Genomic DNA, 19911 nt, shown 5'->3' on the forward strand with positions numbered 1-19911 from the left:
TGTTTTCTAGATGTGTATCTCTGAGAAATAAATTAGAAGCTTATACAAATAGGATTTGAAGTGGATTTCATGTGGATTTATGACCTGAATCTGCTTAAAATTCCTTGTCAAAAACTCCATGTGAACATACCCGTACCTCATATCTGACAGGACAGTTTTTCTTTTCATTTTTAGATGCTGCACTAGAAATATTTGTCTTATTTAGTCATAATACTTACTTAAGCCCAATTAATGCTAGAAAGAAACATAATTCCAGTGCAGCCTATAAAATGACAAGTCATAATTTAATTTCCTGCCAATTAACAAATGTCATTCTTTTTTTCTAGCACTAAATAATCACATATTCACTGTCAGGTCCTGTGCGCATGTGACGCCCTGGACTAGCCAGGTAGTCACAGGTAGACCCCCTGCACAAACACCAGCCCTTTAAAAAGGTGTCATCAGCCAACCTACAAACTCTGAGTCACCCCTCTCAGGTCTGGACGTTCACACCAGGGGGTGGAGCCAGGCTATTGGCCACACCCACCGAGGAGTTCTGATAGCCTGAGGCAGGAAAACACAGCAGATCTGTTAGGAGGGAGAGGAAAGTGGAGTAGTAAAAAAGGAGAGGAGTTGGAAACGTGCAGACATCTGTCAGGGATCTGGGTAGGAGCCCGGATACCCTGTGGCCAGGAGGCAGACGGTGGTGGCCGCCTGCAGGAGCCGGGAAGACGGCTGGTGGAACCGTAAGGGACCGGGACAGGGTAGAGGCCTGCCGGTACCGAACCGGGGAACCAACTGGAAACCGGAGCACCAGGAGGGGTACTCAGACCCAGAACGAGGTCCAGAAGCCACTGGACCATGTCGAATTTACTGATTGAGGTCTGGATCTTAGGTCCTTTCCCGTTCCAAGACCCGAAAGACGGCAACAGCCCACCGAGGGGGATAGAAAGCCACAGCACAGGCAGAGAGATCCCACGGGCCAGCGCCTGCGGGCAAATGGGTTCCCCGACACACATAAAGCTGTGGAGCGGACTACCGTTGCTGAAGCATAGGCAGTCAAGATCTACAAACAGAGGTGCAGGAGAAAGGTGGAAACCACCAACCCGAGTAAGGGCAAAGCGCAGCCGGCTGCGGGCACTGACCACCATCCTTTTGGTTTACCAGAGACTCCGGTGTATCTGTCATAGTGAGTACAACAGTGCCCTCGGGCCGCGCACCGCACTGCACCAACACGCCTGCACCTCTATACCACCGGGCCCCGGGACCATCACCCCCTGCCCACGGAGGGGTTAACACCAGGCTGCATAACACCGTCCCCGGGAGCCTAGTCAATGGCAGTGGTGGTGTCCACATTCACCACAACCCCGTGGTGGTGTCACAAACTTAAATCCCTAAAACACCACGGCCCCGGCCGTGAACCTTCCCACCGAAATCCCTACACGTAGTGCCGGCTTCCCTTCAGAGTGACGTGACCCCCGGTTCCGGAGGCGCTGGAGCCACCCACCAGAAACGAGCCCAGACCCGAGCGGCTCAGCAGGCAGCCGAGCACGGGGTGGTACACGCACACTGCAGATTTATTTCTTCAGCACAAAACGCACCCTCTGACTGTAAAACGCATAAAAAACAGCATGCTTTTTTGCTGCGGTTTGGTATGTTTTCAGTGCGTTATTTGTTTTAATGTTGGGTGCGGTTTTGCCCATACGTTTTTTTAAAGGAGAAACAAAATAGGATCTGACTCCAGTGACATTGAAACACCAGATAGAAATAAAAAAATTGTTTAAAAGAACTGAGAGTCCTCAGTGGTTGATACCTTTTAATGGCTAACTGAAATGATGGTAATAATAGCAACCTTTCGAAACTACTCAGGTCTCTTCATCAGGCTCAGTATAACACAAAATCTGAAGAATCACATATTTATGCACAACAGGACATAGAATGGAGCAGTAAATAAGACAAGTTATGTGAAGCAGAACTATCAGCATGGCAAGAGGACAAACTGTTGTATTGTATTGTTGGCATTAAATATTGCAGCAGTTCATCGATAAGGAGTGTGAAAGTTTTATTGACCTCTGATTGAGGTCTGGTCCGGGCTGTGATGCCCTTAGATGCTCTGAAGAGCACATTTCTTAATTGATGTAAAAAGACATAAATCCGTGTGACACATTAATTCCTTCTCTGAATGTGTCAAAGGTCATCATAAGTTTGTACTCCCTGACTCTCCTGTTTCTCTGGGACGTGAAGTTTTCTTTAGATAGTAGCAATTTTATGTCCATGATGCTGTGGTCTGGGTTACAAAAATGTTTGGTCACAGGTAGATGTATCCTTATTTTCCTCTAATTGTATGGCAATGAGAATTCATCCTTGTTCAGAGCTGCTGTCCTGTTTCCCCTACATACAGACCCCTAGTTGGACATTTGAAACATATAATTAAGTATACCACATTAGTTGTGGTGCAGCTGAAGGAACCTGGGATATTGTAGTCCTGATGATCTGGGAATACTTAGATAAAAATAGTGTGCGATTCATTGAGAATGCAATAGTACAAAGGCTAGTGTCAGTAAACAGATGAATGAATACAATACCTAGTGGCATCTCCTCCTACTGGTGCTTGTTGACTCACATATGTAATTTATTTATTCAATCTCCTGGTGTCATATGAGCTTTGTTGTGTAAATAGTTTCTGTGAGGCTGCATACTTTTCAGCATCATTGTCCCATACCCAGAATGTTGGTGTACGATTGGGGAAGCCCAGGTCAAAACTTTGCACCGGGGCCTATCAAACTCTAATTATGCACTGTGCATGTGTTGAATTTGGTGGTACAGAGCTTCCTAAGAAATGACCCACATATATCAGAGCTTCTGCTGAAAGTGTGGGTAGTATGTTCACATTTTCAGCATTCTGACCATGATGGTGCTTATCTGTCAGCTCTGCAGAGTCACTTTGGCCTTCCCGCTCACCACCTCATACCAATAAGGTGCTACTCATCCTTACATATGGTGGAGAGACTATACGAGCAGCAGCAGACAATAGTGGAGTTTCAGCTGCAGCACGCACGACAGAATCGCTCTGTGGACCAGCACTTCACTACCAATGAGTGGGCCACCATGCAGGACCTGTGCCGTGTTGCACTGCTTTGACTACTCTACCAACATGGATAACTTTTCTTTTTTGTTTTGGTGGGGTTATATCTTCATGTAGGTTATGTACTGTATTTTCATAAACAAAGGAAAAAACGCAAAAAAATAAAAATGATAAAAAAAAAACCAAAAATTCAAAAATATAACAAAAAAAAAAAATTGTCTAATGCCTCTCCAACCGCCACCGCCACATCCACCTGAACCTACTCCACTTTGTCCTTTTCCTCCTCTTACTGCTCCTTCGGATTCCTTTTTTATGTTTTGGATGGATTACAGCTTCATGTAAGACATGTTCCTAAACAATGGTAAGACCCCAAATAATTAAAAAAAATAGTAAAAAAAATTAAAAAATTAAAAAACTGCATTTTTACTTGTCTAGCCGGCTCTGTGGCTCCCCCCCCCCACAAAATTGATGCTGTAGCCACTGTGCACCAGGATCTGTCCACTTAATTTCGCACCAAAAATGTATCTTTGCCAATTTACAGTCTGGTCTATGGCCTTAATTTTTTTGAAAAGTCTACATCTGGCCACTTATCAGCAGAGTCTGTGGCCTTAAGGCCACGTCTCACTAAGCAACATCGCTAGCAACATCGCTGCTGAGGCACGACTTTTGTGACGCAACAGCGATGTTGCTAGCGATATTGTTGTGTGTGACATCCAGCAACAACCTGGCACCTGCAGTGAGGTCGCCGGTTGTTGCTGAATGTCCTGGACCATTTTTTAGTTGTTGCTCTCCCACTGTGAAGCACACATCGCTGTGTGTGACAGCGAGAGAGCAACAAGTGAATGTGCAGTGAGCAGGGAGCCGGCTTCTGTGGACGCTGGTAACAAAGGTAAATATCGGGTAACCAAGAAGCCCTTTCCTTGATTACCCGATATTTACCTTCGTTACCAGCATCCGCCGCTCTCACGCTGTCAGTGCCGGCTCCCTGCTCCCTGCACACATAGCTAGACTACACATCGGGTAATTAACCCGATGTGTACTCTGGTTAGGAGTGCAGGGAGCCAGCGCTAAGCGGTGTGCTCTGGTAACCAAGGTAAATATCGGGTTGGTTACCCAATATTTACCTTAGTTACCAAGCGCAGCATCGCTTCCACGCGTCGCTGCTGGCTGGGGGCTGATCTCTGGTTGCTGGTGAGATCTGCCTGTTTGACAACTCACCAGCAACCCGTGAAGCGACGCTCCAGCGATGCCAGCCAGGTCAGGTTGCTGGTGGGATCACTGGAGCATCGCTTAGTGTGATGGTACCTTTTAGTTTTTAACAAAATTGTACCTGTCGCCAATGTGCAATCAGGTCTTTAGCTTTAGTAAAAAAAAAATAATTACGCGGTAGTCACTGTGCACCAGGTATTGCGGGCTTAATCTGTCACAAACTTGCAACTGCGCTGCAGCAGGCTCAGTGTTGTGAAGATCTGAAACCCATTTATATTCTAGTACTGTGCAAGAGTAGTGGATCTCGGGCAATCTTGGCTGTGAGGGGCAACAGGGTAAAAGGTTGTTTAAGGGCCTTTTTTTAAAATTTGGTGGTCTATAGAGGAATTCAGTCAATCTTAACTGTGTGGGTGAGCTGTTTATACAGGCTCTGTAAGGGCCTTTTTCTTTAAATTCTTGGTCTGTGGAGAAGCTCTGAGTCCATCTCTGTGGGGTTGTCGCGAGCGGGGGGTGCGCTGCTCGACCGCGCTCGCGGCTCGGGTCCGGCTGCTGCTGCTGTCGCTGCTCGGTGACTCGAGCGGTGGGCCGGATCCGGGGACTCGAGTGGCGCTCCTCGCCCGTGAGTGAAAGGGGTTGGTTTGGGGATTGAGTTCGTGACGCCACCCACGGGTCGTGGTGAGGTTGGGGCACCACCGCTGCTGGTGACGGGGTTCCCGGGGAGCATTGTTAGGGAGCAACTGAGATGTTTTCCCCCTCCGTGGGTAGGGGTTGGTGGTCCCGGGGCCCGTTGAGGGGTGAAGGGAGGTATGCAGGGCAGGTGAGGTGCAGGGTCGCGGGGGCAGCGCGGTGCCGGACGGCACGGTGGTACTCACTCAACCAAGGATGAAGTCTCCGGTAAAACAAACGGCTGGATGGACGGGTCCCGCAGCCGGCTGCTGTGGTTACTCCCGGACGGTTGGTGATGGCTGCCTTTCCCTGCATCTTCTGTGTGTTTTTGGTCCCGATGGCTTCCCACCGGTAACCCGCTCCCCAGCGTATAGATGCCGGAGGAGCCCTTTTGCCCGCAGGCTCTGGCCCTGGGAGCTCTAACTCTGGCGGTAGCTTTATCTCCCTGTACGGTTTGGACGGTTGCCTTCACTCGGGTCTTTGATGCTTGGAAACCCCGGAGGATCCCTTTGCTAACGGATTTGACCAGTTTCACGGCGACTCTCAGCCTGGTCGGGGTCCGCAGGCCCTGCCAGTTTGGTGCTGGCTTCTCTTCGCTCCCCGGTTCGGTACCGGTGGGCCATCGCCCAACCCCGGCCCTACGGTTCCGCGTCGATAGGCCTCTCCTGCAGACGGCCACCACCGTCTGCCTACCTTGCTGTATGTGCCCGGGCCACGTACCCGGACACAGTCAGTCAGCTCCTCCACTACCACTTCCCTAAACTCTAAACTACTTTGAACTCCTTTCCTGCCTCCAGGCCTGTGAGCTCCTCGATGGACGGGCAGGGCACCGCTACCGGTTGGGCGGTAGCGGGACTAGTGGCGGGGCGGTAGCGACTAACGCGGGTAGCGGGGGAGGCAGCAGGGTGAGCGGGTGCAGGCCGGGCCCCTCAGCCGCAGCGGCCGATCCCCTGGGAATACAGGGGCGTGGGTCTCTTACCCGCTCCTCCAAATCTTCCTCCACCTCGCGTCTCCGTATAGCCGCCACCACGTCCGCCATGTCGGCCTCCCACTCCTCCAGGAGGAGCTGCACACGGACCTGCAGGCAGCTGCTTAGCTGGACGGTCCGGACTTCCACCCACGCTGCGGTGCCAGGCGCGGGCGCGGGGACTACGGTGTTGTCGGTCGGACTCAGCATCTTAGCAGCGGCCTCTTCCAGGAACCAAAGATGGCCGCAGAGTCCTGGCGTCCCTGCTTTTATAGCCGCGGTTCACATGCGACCGGCCGCCATCCGTCCCCCCTTGGTTTTCTCTTGGTACCTCCTCTTTAGGGGCGGAGCTTCGGCTTTCGCGCCTCCACTGCTCGGGAAGACGCTCGAGCGGGAAAAATCTTCGCGTCCAAGATGGCGGATTCTGGAATTTTTCGGCCGGACACCTCCGGCAGGCTACAAGGCGCACTTCTACCAGCCGGTAGAACAGTAAGATCCTGTTCGTGACGCCAAGTTGTGTTGGGTGGGGGGTGCGCTGCTCGACCACGCTCGCGGCTCGGGTCCGGCTGCTGCTGTCGCTGCTCGGTGGCTCGAGCGGTGGGCCGGATCTGGGGACTCGAGCGGCGCTCCTCGCCCGTGAGTAAAAGGGGTTGGTTTGGGGATTGAGTTCGTGATGCCACGCACGGGTCATGGTGAGGTTGGGGCACCACCGCTGCTGGTGACGGGGATCCCGGGAGCGTTGTTAGGGAGCAGCTGAGATGTTTTCCCCCTCCGTGGGTAGGGGTTGGTGGTCCCAGGTGAGGGGTGAAGGGAGGTATGCAGAGTAGGTGAGGTGCAGGGTCGCGGGGGCAGCGCGGTGCCGGACGGCACGGTGGTACTCACTCAGCCAAGGATGAACACAGAGTCTCCGATAAAACAAACGGCTGAATGGACGGGTCCCGCAGCCGGCTGCCATAGTTACTCCCGGACGATTGGTGATGGCTGCCTTTCCCTGCACCTTCTGTGTGTTTTCGGTCCCGATGGCTTCCCACCAGTAACCCAGATGTTGGAGGAGCCCTTTTGCCTGCAGGCTCTGGCCCTGGGAGCTCTAGCTCTGGCGGTAGCTGTATCTCCCTGTACAGTTTGGATGGTTGCCTTCGCTCGGGTCTTTGATGCTTGGAAACCCCGGAGGTTCCCTTTGCTAACGGATTTGACCAGTTTCACGGCGACTCCCAGCCTGGTCGGGGTCTGCAGGCCCTGCCGGTTTGGTGCTGGCTTCTCTTCACTCCCCGGTTCTGTACCGGTGGGCCACCGCCCAACCCCGGCCCTATGGTTCCGCGTTGATAGGCCTCTCCTGCAGATGGCCACCACCGTCTGCCAACCTTGCTGTATGTGCCCGGGCCACGTACCCGGACACGATTAGTCAGCTCCTCCACTACCACTTCCCTAAACTCCAAACTACTCTGAACTCCTTTCCCGCCTCCAGGACTGTGAACTCCTCGATGGGCTGGGCCAACCGCCTGGCTCCGCCCCACCTGGTGTGGACATCAGCTCCTGGAGGGAGGCAACAAGGATTTGTGTGTGCGGCTGATGTGCCTAACCGGATGTGGGGTGTGTTGTTGCAGTACCTGTGACGACCTGGCTTGTCCAGGGTGCCACAGGGTCACTGTTAAAATTTTTAGATTCGGCATTTACTTGCTATGTAACAATAATTTTTATGGTGCCAGAAGCCCTTTAAGTCATTTACATATCCGCATTTGTTTGCAGGGTAATTGACATGCTCTTACCACCATTTAGTTTCCTTTTGCAGCCCCCTAACCCTTACTACAACCATTTTACAGCACAGAACTTCAGGTCCCCATAGACTTGCATGGGCTTCGTTGTCAAGGGTCAAGTTTTGTTCCCGAACCCGACTTTTTTTTAAGTCCATACTGATTCAGCGAGCCCAAATATCCATGGGTTTGCTCATCACTAGTTAACGCCTCTAGCTGCTATGTCAAAAAATGCAAGACCCTGCAAATCCTCTTCACATTTAGCAACCTGCACTTCCATTAGCAGGTCATTTAGGTCTTTGAGTTTCTGAAGCTCTTTGTTAGATATTTTAGGAAAGTCATCAATTATTTTGAATAAGATTCTTTTTATTGTCTTTGCTGACCTGTTAGACCCATCCATACTATCCCAGATCATTTTGAGAACAGTCTCAGGGCGGTTTATATTAACCCCTTAACGACCGCGGGCCGTAAAATTACGTCCTAAATGACATAATCTTACTGCCCGCGGTCCTCCGGCGGCAGCATGCCGCGATCGGCACACATCTCAGCTGATTTTCACAGTTGAGATGTGTGCCTGCTAGGCACGAGCAGAATCGTTATCTGCTCGTGCCGATTAACCCCTTATATGGCGCTGTCAATACATGACAGCGCCATTATAAGCGCAATCGCGGTAAAGTTTTACTTACCGCCGAAACCGGAAGTCACGTGACGCGATCACGTGACTCCCGATAGTTGTCATGGTAGTACAGGGTCATGTGATGACTCCTGTACTACACATGAATTGGTTTCACTTTCGCTGTGCCCGGGGCACAGCAAAAGAGAAAGACAGCGTATCTGCTGTTTACAGCCTTCCAGCTGTGATCAGCAGATACTGCAGAGCGATCGGAATGCTGATCGCAATAGCCCCCTAGGGGGACTAGTAAAATAAAAAAAAAAAGTAAAAAAATAAGTTTTAAAAAATTAAAAAAAAACAAAAAAACCTAAAAGTTCAAATCACCCCCCATTCGCCCCATTGAAAATTAAAGGGTTAAAAAAATAAAAAATACACACACATTTGGTATCGCCGCGTTCAGAAACGCCCGATCTATCAAAATATAAAATCAATTAATCTGATCAGTAAACGGCGTAGCGGCAAAAAAATTCCAAACGCCAAAACGACGTTTTTTTGTCGCCACAACTTTTGCGCAAAATGCAATAAGAGGCGATCAAAACGTAGCATCTGCGCAAAAATGGTACCGTTAAAAACGTCAGCTCGAGACGCAAAAAATAAGCCGTCATTGAGCCTAAGATCCCGAAAAATGAGAACGCTACGGGTCACGGAATATGGCGTAAAACGTGCGCCACTTTTTTCGGACAAACTTCCGATTTTTTTTTAACCCCTTATATAAAAGTAAACCTATACATGTTTGGTGTCTACGAACTCGCACTGACCTGAGGCATCACACCCACACATCAGTTTTACCATATAGTGAACACAGTGAATAAAATATCTCAAAAACCATAGTGCTATCGCACTTTTTTTGCAATTTTTCAGCATTTGGAATTTTTTTGCCATTTTCTAGTACACAATATGGTAAAATTGATGGTTTCATTTAAAAGTACAGCTCGTTCCGCAAAAAATGAGCCCTCACATGACCATATTGACTGAAAAATATAAAAGTTACGTCTCTCAGAAAAAGAATGGCGAAAAAAAAAAAAACGGAAAGCGAAAAATCGGCCGGTCGTGAAAGGGTTAATGTCTCTGATCCTGTGTCTGCCAGACTGTTCTGCCAGATATTTGACTAAGAGGTCTATTTCTTCCCGATGTAACAACCCAAGTTTCTAGTAACATTTTAGAAAGAAGATCTCCAGGCCCTGTAACCTTCAGCTTGATCCTTGAACTTAAAGATGCCTTCGGGAATTAAATCACGTTGTGTAAAGAACTTAGTGGTGTTGTCACCCTGGGTGTGGGGAGAGACACCCAGCAAGTGGACTCCTGGCAATAAGGGAGGCTGAAACACAAAGGGGGGGGAGCAAACCAGGGGCTCCTATGTTGACCCTGACACTGGGGGGCCCTACGCTTGCCCTCAATCCACAGGTACCTATAAGGGTTAGGAGGTGTGGCCCGCCAATGTGCCTCTGTCTCCTAGCCAGACTCTAGGACTAAATCCCACCACCCACCAATCCACGGGGGAAAAACAAACACAAAAATAAACAGCAAAAGGGGAAAAAGGAAAACAACTTATCTTGAGAGGGAATGTTTAGAACATACAGCTACAGTAGTCTGAAGCCAAATGCACTCCTAAGCAAGCAACTTCTCCAAATGAAGAGTATAACCCGCACTAGAGGAATGAGAGGCCCCACGTTATAAGGACACTTAATTACCAGCTGGAGGAAAGGCTCCTCCAACCCGGCAAGGAAACAGAGAAAAACCCTAAATCAAGCCCTTAAAGGGACAGCATCCATTAACATCTGGTCAGCACCGAGCCCTCCTGCACCTGGTCCCAGCAGCAGCACATGAGGGTCCAGACACATCCGTGACAGGTGTGTGTGTCAAAATTGTCATTAGCAGAGTTGTCTTCTATGTTGCTTTAACATTTATATCTGTCCTGGGTTTGCACCCCATGATGAATCCTGTTTGTCTGCTTCAGCTAGAGCAGCTGCATCCTCCTTTTCTATTTCTCTTTTGTTGGCTTTTTTGATCTTTAGTTGTATTTCCTGATTAAGAAAGATTGCTTGCATTTTGGTGGCTTCTGTTTTTGTGTGAGCTGTGGGCAGGAATATGGGCATGGGGAGCAGTAAATTTTCATTCTCTTTAATAGCAACACACGTGATCACCCAACCCTGGCAGACTGCAGCAGCTGAGAGATCTTGTGTGCCCGCTATTAAAAAGAATGAATATTCACTCCTACAGAGTCATATTGCTTATAATCTGAGGCATGGGGAGCAGTGAATACGCTGGCAGCTGACGTTGATGTAAGTGGGCGTGCAGGGTTGTGACGTCATGCGCTGCTTTGCTTACATGCTGTAGTCAGTTGCCGGCATCAGAGGAAGATACCACACACTGGGGGAGTGAAGGGAATATGAGTATAATTGTTTATTATTTTACTGTGTGCAGTGTGATGGAGTCATAAATACCAGGGTGGGGCCATATATACCAGGATATGCCCATGATGACGGCCATATGTACCAGGATGGGGAAATATGTACCAGGACTGAGCCATACATACCAGGATAGGTCTATAGATATAAGGATGGGCACATGATGAGGGCCATATGTACCAGGATTTGTCCAAATACAGGATCAGCAGTATATTATTTATATATATATATATATACAGTTAGGTCCAGAAATATTTGGACAGTGACACAATTTTCGCGAGTTGGGGTCTGCATGCCACCACATTGGATTTGAAATGAAACCTCTACAACAGAATTCAAGTGCAGATTGTAACGTTTAATTTGAAGGTTTGAACAAAAATATCTGATAGAAATTGTAGGAATTGTACACATTTCTTTACAAACACTCCACATTTTAGGAGGTCAAAAGTAATTGGACAAATAAATCAAACCCAAACAAAATATTTTTATTTTCAATATTTTGTTGCGAATCCTTTGGAGGCAATCACTGCCTTAAGTCTGGAACCCATGGACATCACCGAAGCTGGGTTTCCTCCTTCTTAATGCTTTGCCAGGCCTTTACAGCCGCAGCCTTCAGGTCTTGCTTCTTTGTGGGTCTTTCTGTCTTAAGTCTGGATTTGAGCAAGTGAAATGCATGCTCAATTGGGTTAAGATCTGGTGATTGACTTGGCCATTGCAGAATGTTCCACTTTTTTAAACTCATGAACTCCTGGGTAGCTTTGGCTGTATGCTTGGGGTCATTGTCCATCTGTACTATGAAGCGCCGTCCGATCAACTTTGCGGCATTTGGCTGAATCTGGGCTGAAAGTATATCCCGGTACACTTCAGAATTCATCCGGCTACTCTTGTCTGCTGTTATGTAATCAATAAACACAAGTGACCAAGTGCCATTGAAAGCCATGCATGCCCATGCCATCACGTTGCCTCCACCATGTTTTACAGAGGATGTGGTGTGCCTTGGATCATGTGCTGTTCCCTTTCTTCTCCAAACGTTTTTCTTCCCATCATTCTGGTACAGGTTGATCTTGGTCTCATCTGTCCATAGAATACTTTTCCAGAACTGAGCTGGCTTCATGAGGTGTTTTTCAGCAAATTTAACTCTGGCCTGTCTATTTTTGGAATTGATGAATGGTTTGCATCTAGATGTGAACCCTTTGTATTTACTTTCATGGAGTCTTCTCTTTACTGTTGACTTAGAGACAGATACACCTACTTCACTGAGAGTGTTCTGGACTTCAGTTGATGTTGTGAACGGGTTCTTCTTCACCAAAGAAAGTATGCGGCGATCATCCACCACTGTTGTCATCCGTGGACGCCCAGGCCTTTTTGAGTTCCCAAGCTCACCAGTCAATTCCTTTTTTCTCAGAATGTACCCGACTGTTGATTTTGCTACTCCAAGCATGTCTGCTATCTCTCTGATGGATTTTTTCTTTTTTTTCTGCCTCAGGATGTTCTGCTTCACCTCAATTGAGAGTTACTTAGACCGCATGTTGTCTGGTCACAGCAACAACTTCCAAATGCAAAACCACACACCTGTAATCAACCCCAGACCTTTTAACTACTTCATTGATTACAGGTTAACGAGGGAGACACCTTCAGAGTTAATTGCAGCCCTTAGAGTCCCTTGTCTATATATATATATATATATATATATATATATATGCTGATATTTATCCCAGGATGGGCTCATGATGTGGCCATATACCAGGATGGACCCAGGATAGGGACAAATATATCAGGATGGGGCTAAATATACCAGGATGGCCGACGTATTTACCAGGAAGTGGCCCAGGATAGAGTACATTAATACAAAATAAGGGACATTACTATGTAAAAAAGGGGGAAGGGAGGTAACTTGTACGTTTTTATAGTATTTAGAATGCTACATGGCCCAAACATCTAACCAACATGCAGGGGAGTTGTGGGGGGGGGGGGGGTTCAGACTCATACTTTGCACCGGGGCCCATCGGACTCTAGTTATGCCAGCCAGCTATCTACCTTGTCTGAGGGGCATGACAAGCTGCACCATGTATTATGGAACATGTTTTATAACGAAATATATTTGTCACATGGAGATTTTCACAAACTTTGCTGACTGTCATGGTGACATTGGGGTCTGTTGAGCTCCCTGTACCTTGCTATCCCAAAGTAACATCATGACATTATAGGTCGCCCAACTTTTTTCATTCCAGCATGGACCCGGTTACTGCACTATCAAGATGATTGCAGACTTTGTCTCTTCAGGTGGTTGACTTAAAGGGGGCGGTACAGCAGCAAGCTTGTCCACCACACCAGAGCAATGTTCTCGGGATACTGGATCATCTGAAAATAAACTGTCTCTCCCGGAGAGAATTTCTGGGGAGCGCAGCTGGTTTGTTATTTTTAGGGAGGCCAGTGAGTTTTACTTTCATATATATCCCCACTCCTCTGGTAGTGAGGGACAGTGGGTGTAAATTATTATTTTGCCCTTGAGTGGGAAGCCACAAGCGTGGGCCTTTCCCTCTGATTCTTTGTTTTTTTGTTTTTTTTTTTACAGTGGACACATTTTTCTTGGCACTCGGTCTAATCTATGATGATCCGAACAAAACATCTTTCACTGCAACATCATTAGTTACAACAGGGGAATTGTCCTGCAGAGGATTATTGTGCTGAATTCCGAGCTGGCCCATGGGCATATAATAGGGGGAAGAGAGCTATACATTTCAGGTTGTCTGTATGGATGTTCATCTCACATGTAATGATAACGTCTGGCCACTCGATGTCATTAACACTTGCTATTGGTCTGAATTTAGTAAGTGTTGAAAACCAAGGCTTGAATCATTTTATATAAACTGTGATGTATTTAACAAAACAACTGTGCAGTGAAAATGTAACTTTCTTGCGGGATAGGTAAAAAACTCTTAATGCATCATCGCTCTGTCACTTAAGCTGATGTAAATGAGCAGTTGGTCGCCATGGAGATGGAGCAGCAACTGCACAAATGTCATGTAAGCTCCTGAAAAGAAAAAAGAAAAGATAGGGAAGGATCTGAGCTAGCAATCCTGGTTCCTCGCATACTTTAGTTTGTGCTCCTGTGAACATTGACACCAGGAACAGTTTCTACCCCTGTTCAGTGGAGAGAGTGGACAGGCCCACCAGCGGTTTAGCAATGGAAGAAGGAAGCCATCTTGTGAGGAATATTTCAGCGCCCGTAGAGGGTAAAGTACCCTGTTTTACAACCCAGGATAAGGTACCTTGTTTCCATCCACCTGTATTGAAGGCTGTTTGACTGGTCCAACGAGCTAGTTAGGGGAAGATAGGTATCTGGATAGCTTTTCTTTAACGGATCTGTGTCAGCAAAAATTGAACTGTGTTTTTACTGGTGATAACTGCGGATTGCATGGTGCGAAGATCCTAAAGGCCACGGCCTGTGGTGAAGCTCTCAAGGCACCCAACTATCCAGATTGGATCATTTGCAGAGACTGCTGATTAACTAATAGTGCTAGTGTGATGCCCTGGACTGGTCAGGTCATCCCAGGTAGTCACACACACAACACACCCCCTCCCGATTAGGTGACATCAGTCAAACTTAAAAGCCTTGTCACCACCCTCCAGGTTTGATGACCACACCAGGGGGGCGGAGCCAGGCGGTTGGCTCCACCCACTGAGGAGTTCACAGGCCTGGAGGCGGGAAAAGACAAGTTGAGAGGAGATTAGTCTTGACAGTGAGAGAGGGAGGTCGAGTTCAAGGGCAGACCTGTATCCAGGCCTGCCAACAGACTACTCCGGTGGCTGGGTCGGAGCCCAGTCACCTTTGGCAAGGAGGCAAATGGTGGTGACCACTTGCAGGAGCTGGGAGTACAGCCGGTGGAACCATAGGGACCGGGGTCGGGCGGTGGACCGCCGCTACCAAACCAGGGAACCGATTGGAAACCGGAGCACCAGGAGGGGTACTCAGACCCAGACGAAGCCCCGAACCGACAGGGCCGAGTCAAATCAACTGATTGCGGACTGGACTTAAGGACCTATCCCACACAAGTCCCGTTAGAAGACAACAGCCCAACCATACAGGGTAAAAGCCAACGCCAAGGCATAGAAACCTAAAGGGCCAGCGTCTGCGGGCAAACGGGCTCCTACGGCATATACAAGTCGGGGAGCGGACTACCGGTGTATAGGCATAGGAGTCAAACATTCACATACAAAAGGTGCAGGAGAAAGGCAGAAACCACCAACCTATTCAGGGAGAAGCTGCAGCCGGCTGCAGGCCCCATTCATCACTCCGTTTGGTTTACCAGAGACTCCAGTGTATTGTGTCATAGTGAGTACACCAGTGCCTTTGGGCCGCACACCGCGCCGCTTCGCACCAGCGTCCAGCACGCATCACCCGCTCCCCCGCCTCAGCACCTCCCTCGGGCCCCCGGGACCATCGCTCCCCTACCCACGGAGGGGTCAATCAACACCAAAGCTGCGCAACACCGTCCCCGGGGGGCCTAGTTAACGGCAGCGGTGGTGTCCATCTATTCACCACAACCCGTGGGTGGCGTCTCAAACTTTAATCCCAAACCAGACCACCGTGGCCCCGGCCGTGGAACTCCCTGTCAAGTCCCTGCATGTAGCGCCAACTCCCTTGCAGAGCGACGTGACCCCTGGGTCCATGAGAGGCTCGAGCCACCACCCTCCGTATGAGCACGGATCCGAGTGGCTCGACGGTCGCAGCCGAGCCCGCGGGGTGGTACACTAGCAAACAGACTCCTGTGATAGGGAATGAAATATGGTTGTTTTAATGTTATATTCGTTATGAGAATTTGATGTTTAACCCCATTACGACAGCCTTACGGAGATAAACGGCAGCAGAATAGGGTACTTATTCTGATCCGCTGTTTATAAACGGCAGGCAGAAAAAAGTAAATAGCGCCCCCCCCCAGCGTTGGAAAATCTCCGGGGTTTCAGCTACCAGGGATAGCTGAGACCCTGGACATCACAATTTGGGCCGCTTTTTCTGGTCCCTGGTCACAAGATCACTAGTCATACCGGAGAATTGTGATCATGATGCAAAAAATTGAAGCGCAAGTAAAAAATGATTTATCTTCCATCTGGCATGATCAAACATGACAGATGGGAGATAAATCTCCTCCCTCGGTCCCCAGGTGTAGCAAAGTGCCCCCCACCCCTGGTCCACCTCCCCCTTCCCCTCACAATCGCCTAAAATGGCCATCGCACATGTGACCCGCCTGCTGCGCGCATCCTCCTCCTCCGATTTCTGCCTCATCTGACATGTCAGATGAGGCATCCCCAGGTCCCACCAGGTCGTCCCCAAATCATCCTCGGTTCCCACGGTCTCAACGGTACCTCTCATGCAGCGTCGATCCCCCACCACCCCTGCTTTTTCACCCTGTCAGAAGAATTGCTGGCCGCATGCGCAGACAGCAGCTCTCAGCCGCCTCTGCACTCTGTGACACAGAGCTTACTGCACTCACACTGCCGTGCAGTGGACCCGGAGAATGTGGGAGTGTGAGTGCAGTAAACTCCGTGTCACTGCAGCCATACTCCTCACATGAAGTTCCTGCACTCCCAGAAAATGGGGGAAGTGTTCACTGTGCATGACCCCCCATATTCTGGAGTGACGTTACTGCAGGTCACTCTGCCATCGGTTGGACTGGGGCAGTGTGAGTGCAGCATTCTCAGGTCACTGCAGCCACACTCCTCACATGGAGTGCCTGCACTTTCAGAAAGTGGGGGTAGCGTTCCCTGAGCATGCCACTCCATATTCTGGAAGGTCTAGAGTTGTCGTGGGACCTACAAAATGGATTATGGCGGACCGGATTTTCTTTTCTTTTCAATAAATGGGTGAAAGAGGGAATGTGTTGGGGAGTGTTTTTTAAAATAAATTTTCTGAGAATATCAGACCCCAACTGTCTGCTTTACCTTTGCTGGTAATCCAATTTGGAGGGGACTCCACATTTTTTTTTCTTTGTTAATTATTTATTTTAATTTTTCTCGTTTTTATTTTTTTTTTATTACTGACAGTTAGTGATGTCGGGTATCTGATGGACACCGTGACATTTCTAACCTCTCGGCTTGATTCCAGGTGACGTTACACATCTGGTGTCAACCCGATTTATTACCCCATTTGCCACTACACCAGTGCAATGGGATGAGCCGGGTGAAGTGTCAGGATTGGCACATCTAATGGATGTGCCACTTCTGGGGCGGCTGCTGCCTGCTATTTTTAGGCTGGGAAGGGTGAAATAACCATGGCCCTTCCCAGACTGAGAACATCAGATCCCAACTGTCCGCTTTACCTTCGCTGGTAATCCAATTTGGGGGGACCCCACATTTTTTTTTCTTTTTTAATTATTCATTTATAAATAATTAAAAAAAAAAACAGCCTTGGGTGCCCTCCATTTTGGATAACCAGCCAAGGTGAAGGTGTCAGCTGTGGTCTGCAGGCTGCAATCGTCTGCTTTACCCTAGCTCGCTGTCAACAATGGGGGGCCCCATGTCGTTCTTTTAATTATTTGTTTTTTGGCTAAATACAAGGCTAAGCACCCTTTATTGCCACATGAAAGTCACTAAAGGGTGCCAGCTTAGAATAACCAGGAGGTGGGATGTTATTTATGTGTTTGACATCCATCCATTCTAGCTTTTTAGGCTGTGTGCCCACAATCAGAGTTTGCAGCGTTTTGGACGCAGAGTGTTTTCTCTGTGTCCATAATGCTGTGGTGTGGTGGGAAGTGGAAGGATTTTTAGAATTCTCCTGCCCACTGCTCTTCTTTTCTCTGTAGCATAAACAGACCTGCGGCGCGGCGTCCCGAGCCTCAGCATGTCAATTTATGATGCGGAGATGAGAGCGTTCTCTGCAGGTAGAATAGAGCTAAAGTCTGCAGCGGCCTGAACCGTGATCGTGGGCAAGGGCAGCTGCGTTCTCCTGTGGACAACACTCACATATCTGCAGGAGGGCTGGCACTGTGTACTAGACACCATGTCGCCGGATCGTGGGCACATAGCCTAAAAGTGAGAAATTTACTGCTACAGCAATATTTTTGCAAAGTACCTGTGGATTCAAAATGCTTACTATACCCCTAAATGAAATATTTGAGGGGTCTAGTTTCCAAAATGGGGTCACTTGTGGGGGGTTTCTGATGTATAGGTATCTTAGGGGCCCTGCAAATGTGACATGGTACCCGCAATTTATTTCAACGTTTTCAAAATTCAAATGGTGCTCCTTCCATTCCAAGCCCTCCCATTTGTCCAAACAGGTTTTTGGTCACATGTGGGGTATCCCTGTACTCATAATAAATTTAATAACAAACTGTGGTGTCCATTTTTTGATGTTGCCTCTTGAAAATGTGAGAAATTTGGTGCTAAAGCAACATTTTTGTGAAAAAAAAATAAAATTTTCAATATGACGACCTAAGATTATTAAATTCTGTGAAATATTTGTGGATTCAAAATGCTCACTATACTCCTAGATAAAATCCGTGAGGGGTCTAGTTTCCAGAATGGGGTCACTTGTGGTGGGTTTCTGCTACTTAGATATCTTAGGGGCCCTGGAAATGCAACATGGTGCCCGTAATCTATTTCAGCCAAATTTGTGTTCCAAAATTCAAATATTGTTCCTTTTTGTTCCGGGCCCTCCCATTAATCCCAAACAGACGTTTCTGACCACATGTGGGGTATCAACGCGCTCAGGGGAAACTGGGGAACAAATGTTGGGGTCCATTTTGATGTGAAGGTGTGCCGCCCCACACCTGTAGCAGCCGGGCTGCTCGGATGCGGACCCGCTGTGTGGCTCGAGGGATCCTCCGGACCCGGGGGTCACGCGGACACGCCAAATGAAAAGGGGGATGTAGTTGTACTGGCTTGGCCATATTCAGTTCGTGATCCCACCCACGGTGAGTGAAGTGGGTTCACCACCGCTGCTGTTGTGGGACACCCGGGGGAGATGTAGTGGCAGCTGGATGTTAAGCCCTCCGTGAGGAAGGATGGTTGTCCCGGGACCCAGCATCTCTGTGCAGGGTGAGGCGATGACAGGGGCCTGCACGTCCAGACGTACCAGGGGGTGTTTGGTTACTCACAATTAAATGAATCACACGAGTCTTTTGGTAAACCAAGGTGCTGGTGGCCAGCCGCCGCGACCGGTTGTACTCTGGTCCCCCACCAGGGCTGGTGGTCGCCGTCTTTTCCTCTGCACTAGTTCTGTTGTTTGTTTAGACTTCCTGGTATGGAACACGGGAGTCCGCTCCTGGCTTTTTGTGTACCTGAGGAGCCGTGCCCGCTGATGCTGACCCGTGGGATCTATGGGCCCTGGCGGTTGCCCTATCCCTCTCTGTGGGTGGTTGTCTGCTTTTGGGACTTTGGTTGGGACAGGACCTAAAATCCTGCCATTAATCGATTGATTAGCTAGACCGTTGGTTCCGGTCCTGGCTTCAGGGTCCGAGTCTCCCCTCTGTGCACGGTTTCCGGGTCAGGTCTCTGGTGTCGGTACCGGCGGGCTCCAACCCTGTCCTGGTCCACCTCGGATCTCCGGCTGCAGTCTTCCTGTCTCCTGCCGACGGGGACCACTGTCTGCCACCTAGCCAAGGTACCAGGGCTCCAACCCCGGAACCTTCAACTTGAGCTTCTCCTCCGCTGGAGCTACACCTAGCCCCAGCCTCCACTCCTCTCAACTTGAACTCCTGACTCCAAACTCAAACCCAAACTGTTTGTTTTCCCTCCCCGGGCTGTCTAGACCCCTAGGTGAACTAAAATTAGGAGAGAGAAGGCGCACTAGGGTATTACCCGATTTACTGGGTAAAAAGTATGAGGAAATGGTGCACTCACCTGGTCAGGTTGTGCCAGTCACAACCCCTTTAAAGGCATAGGCGAGTGCTAAGGTGGTCCAGCAGCAGCCCTGTTGTACAAGCAAGACATCAAATTCGGGACTGGAGAAAAACAGGTTTAACACCGCGCTTGAAGACCACGGACATCAGTGTTGAACACAATTCTTTTATTTTACTTCATTCCTACGCGTTTCGGAGACCACAGCTGCCTCCTTCTTCAGGGAAAAGAATTTTACAGAGACCAAGGAGGAGCCCTTAAAAAGGATATACAGAAAAAAAAGAGGAAGAAAAAAAAGGGAGAAAGGAAGAGGGATCCCTGGCTATGACGTTAGT

The sequence above is a fragment of the Anomaloglossus baeobatrachus genome, chromosome 7 (genome assembly GCF_048569485.1).
Source record: "Anomaloglossus baeobatrachus isolate aAnoBae1 chromosome 7, aAnoBae1.hap1, whole genome shotgun sequence".
Taxonomy (NCBI): domain Eukaryota; kingdom Metazoa; phylum Chordata; class Amphibia; order Anura; family Aromobatidae; genus Anomaloglossus; species Anomaloglossus baeobatrachus.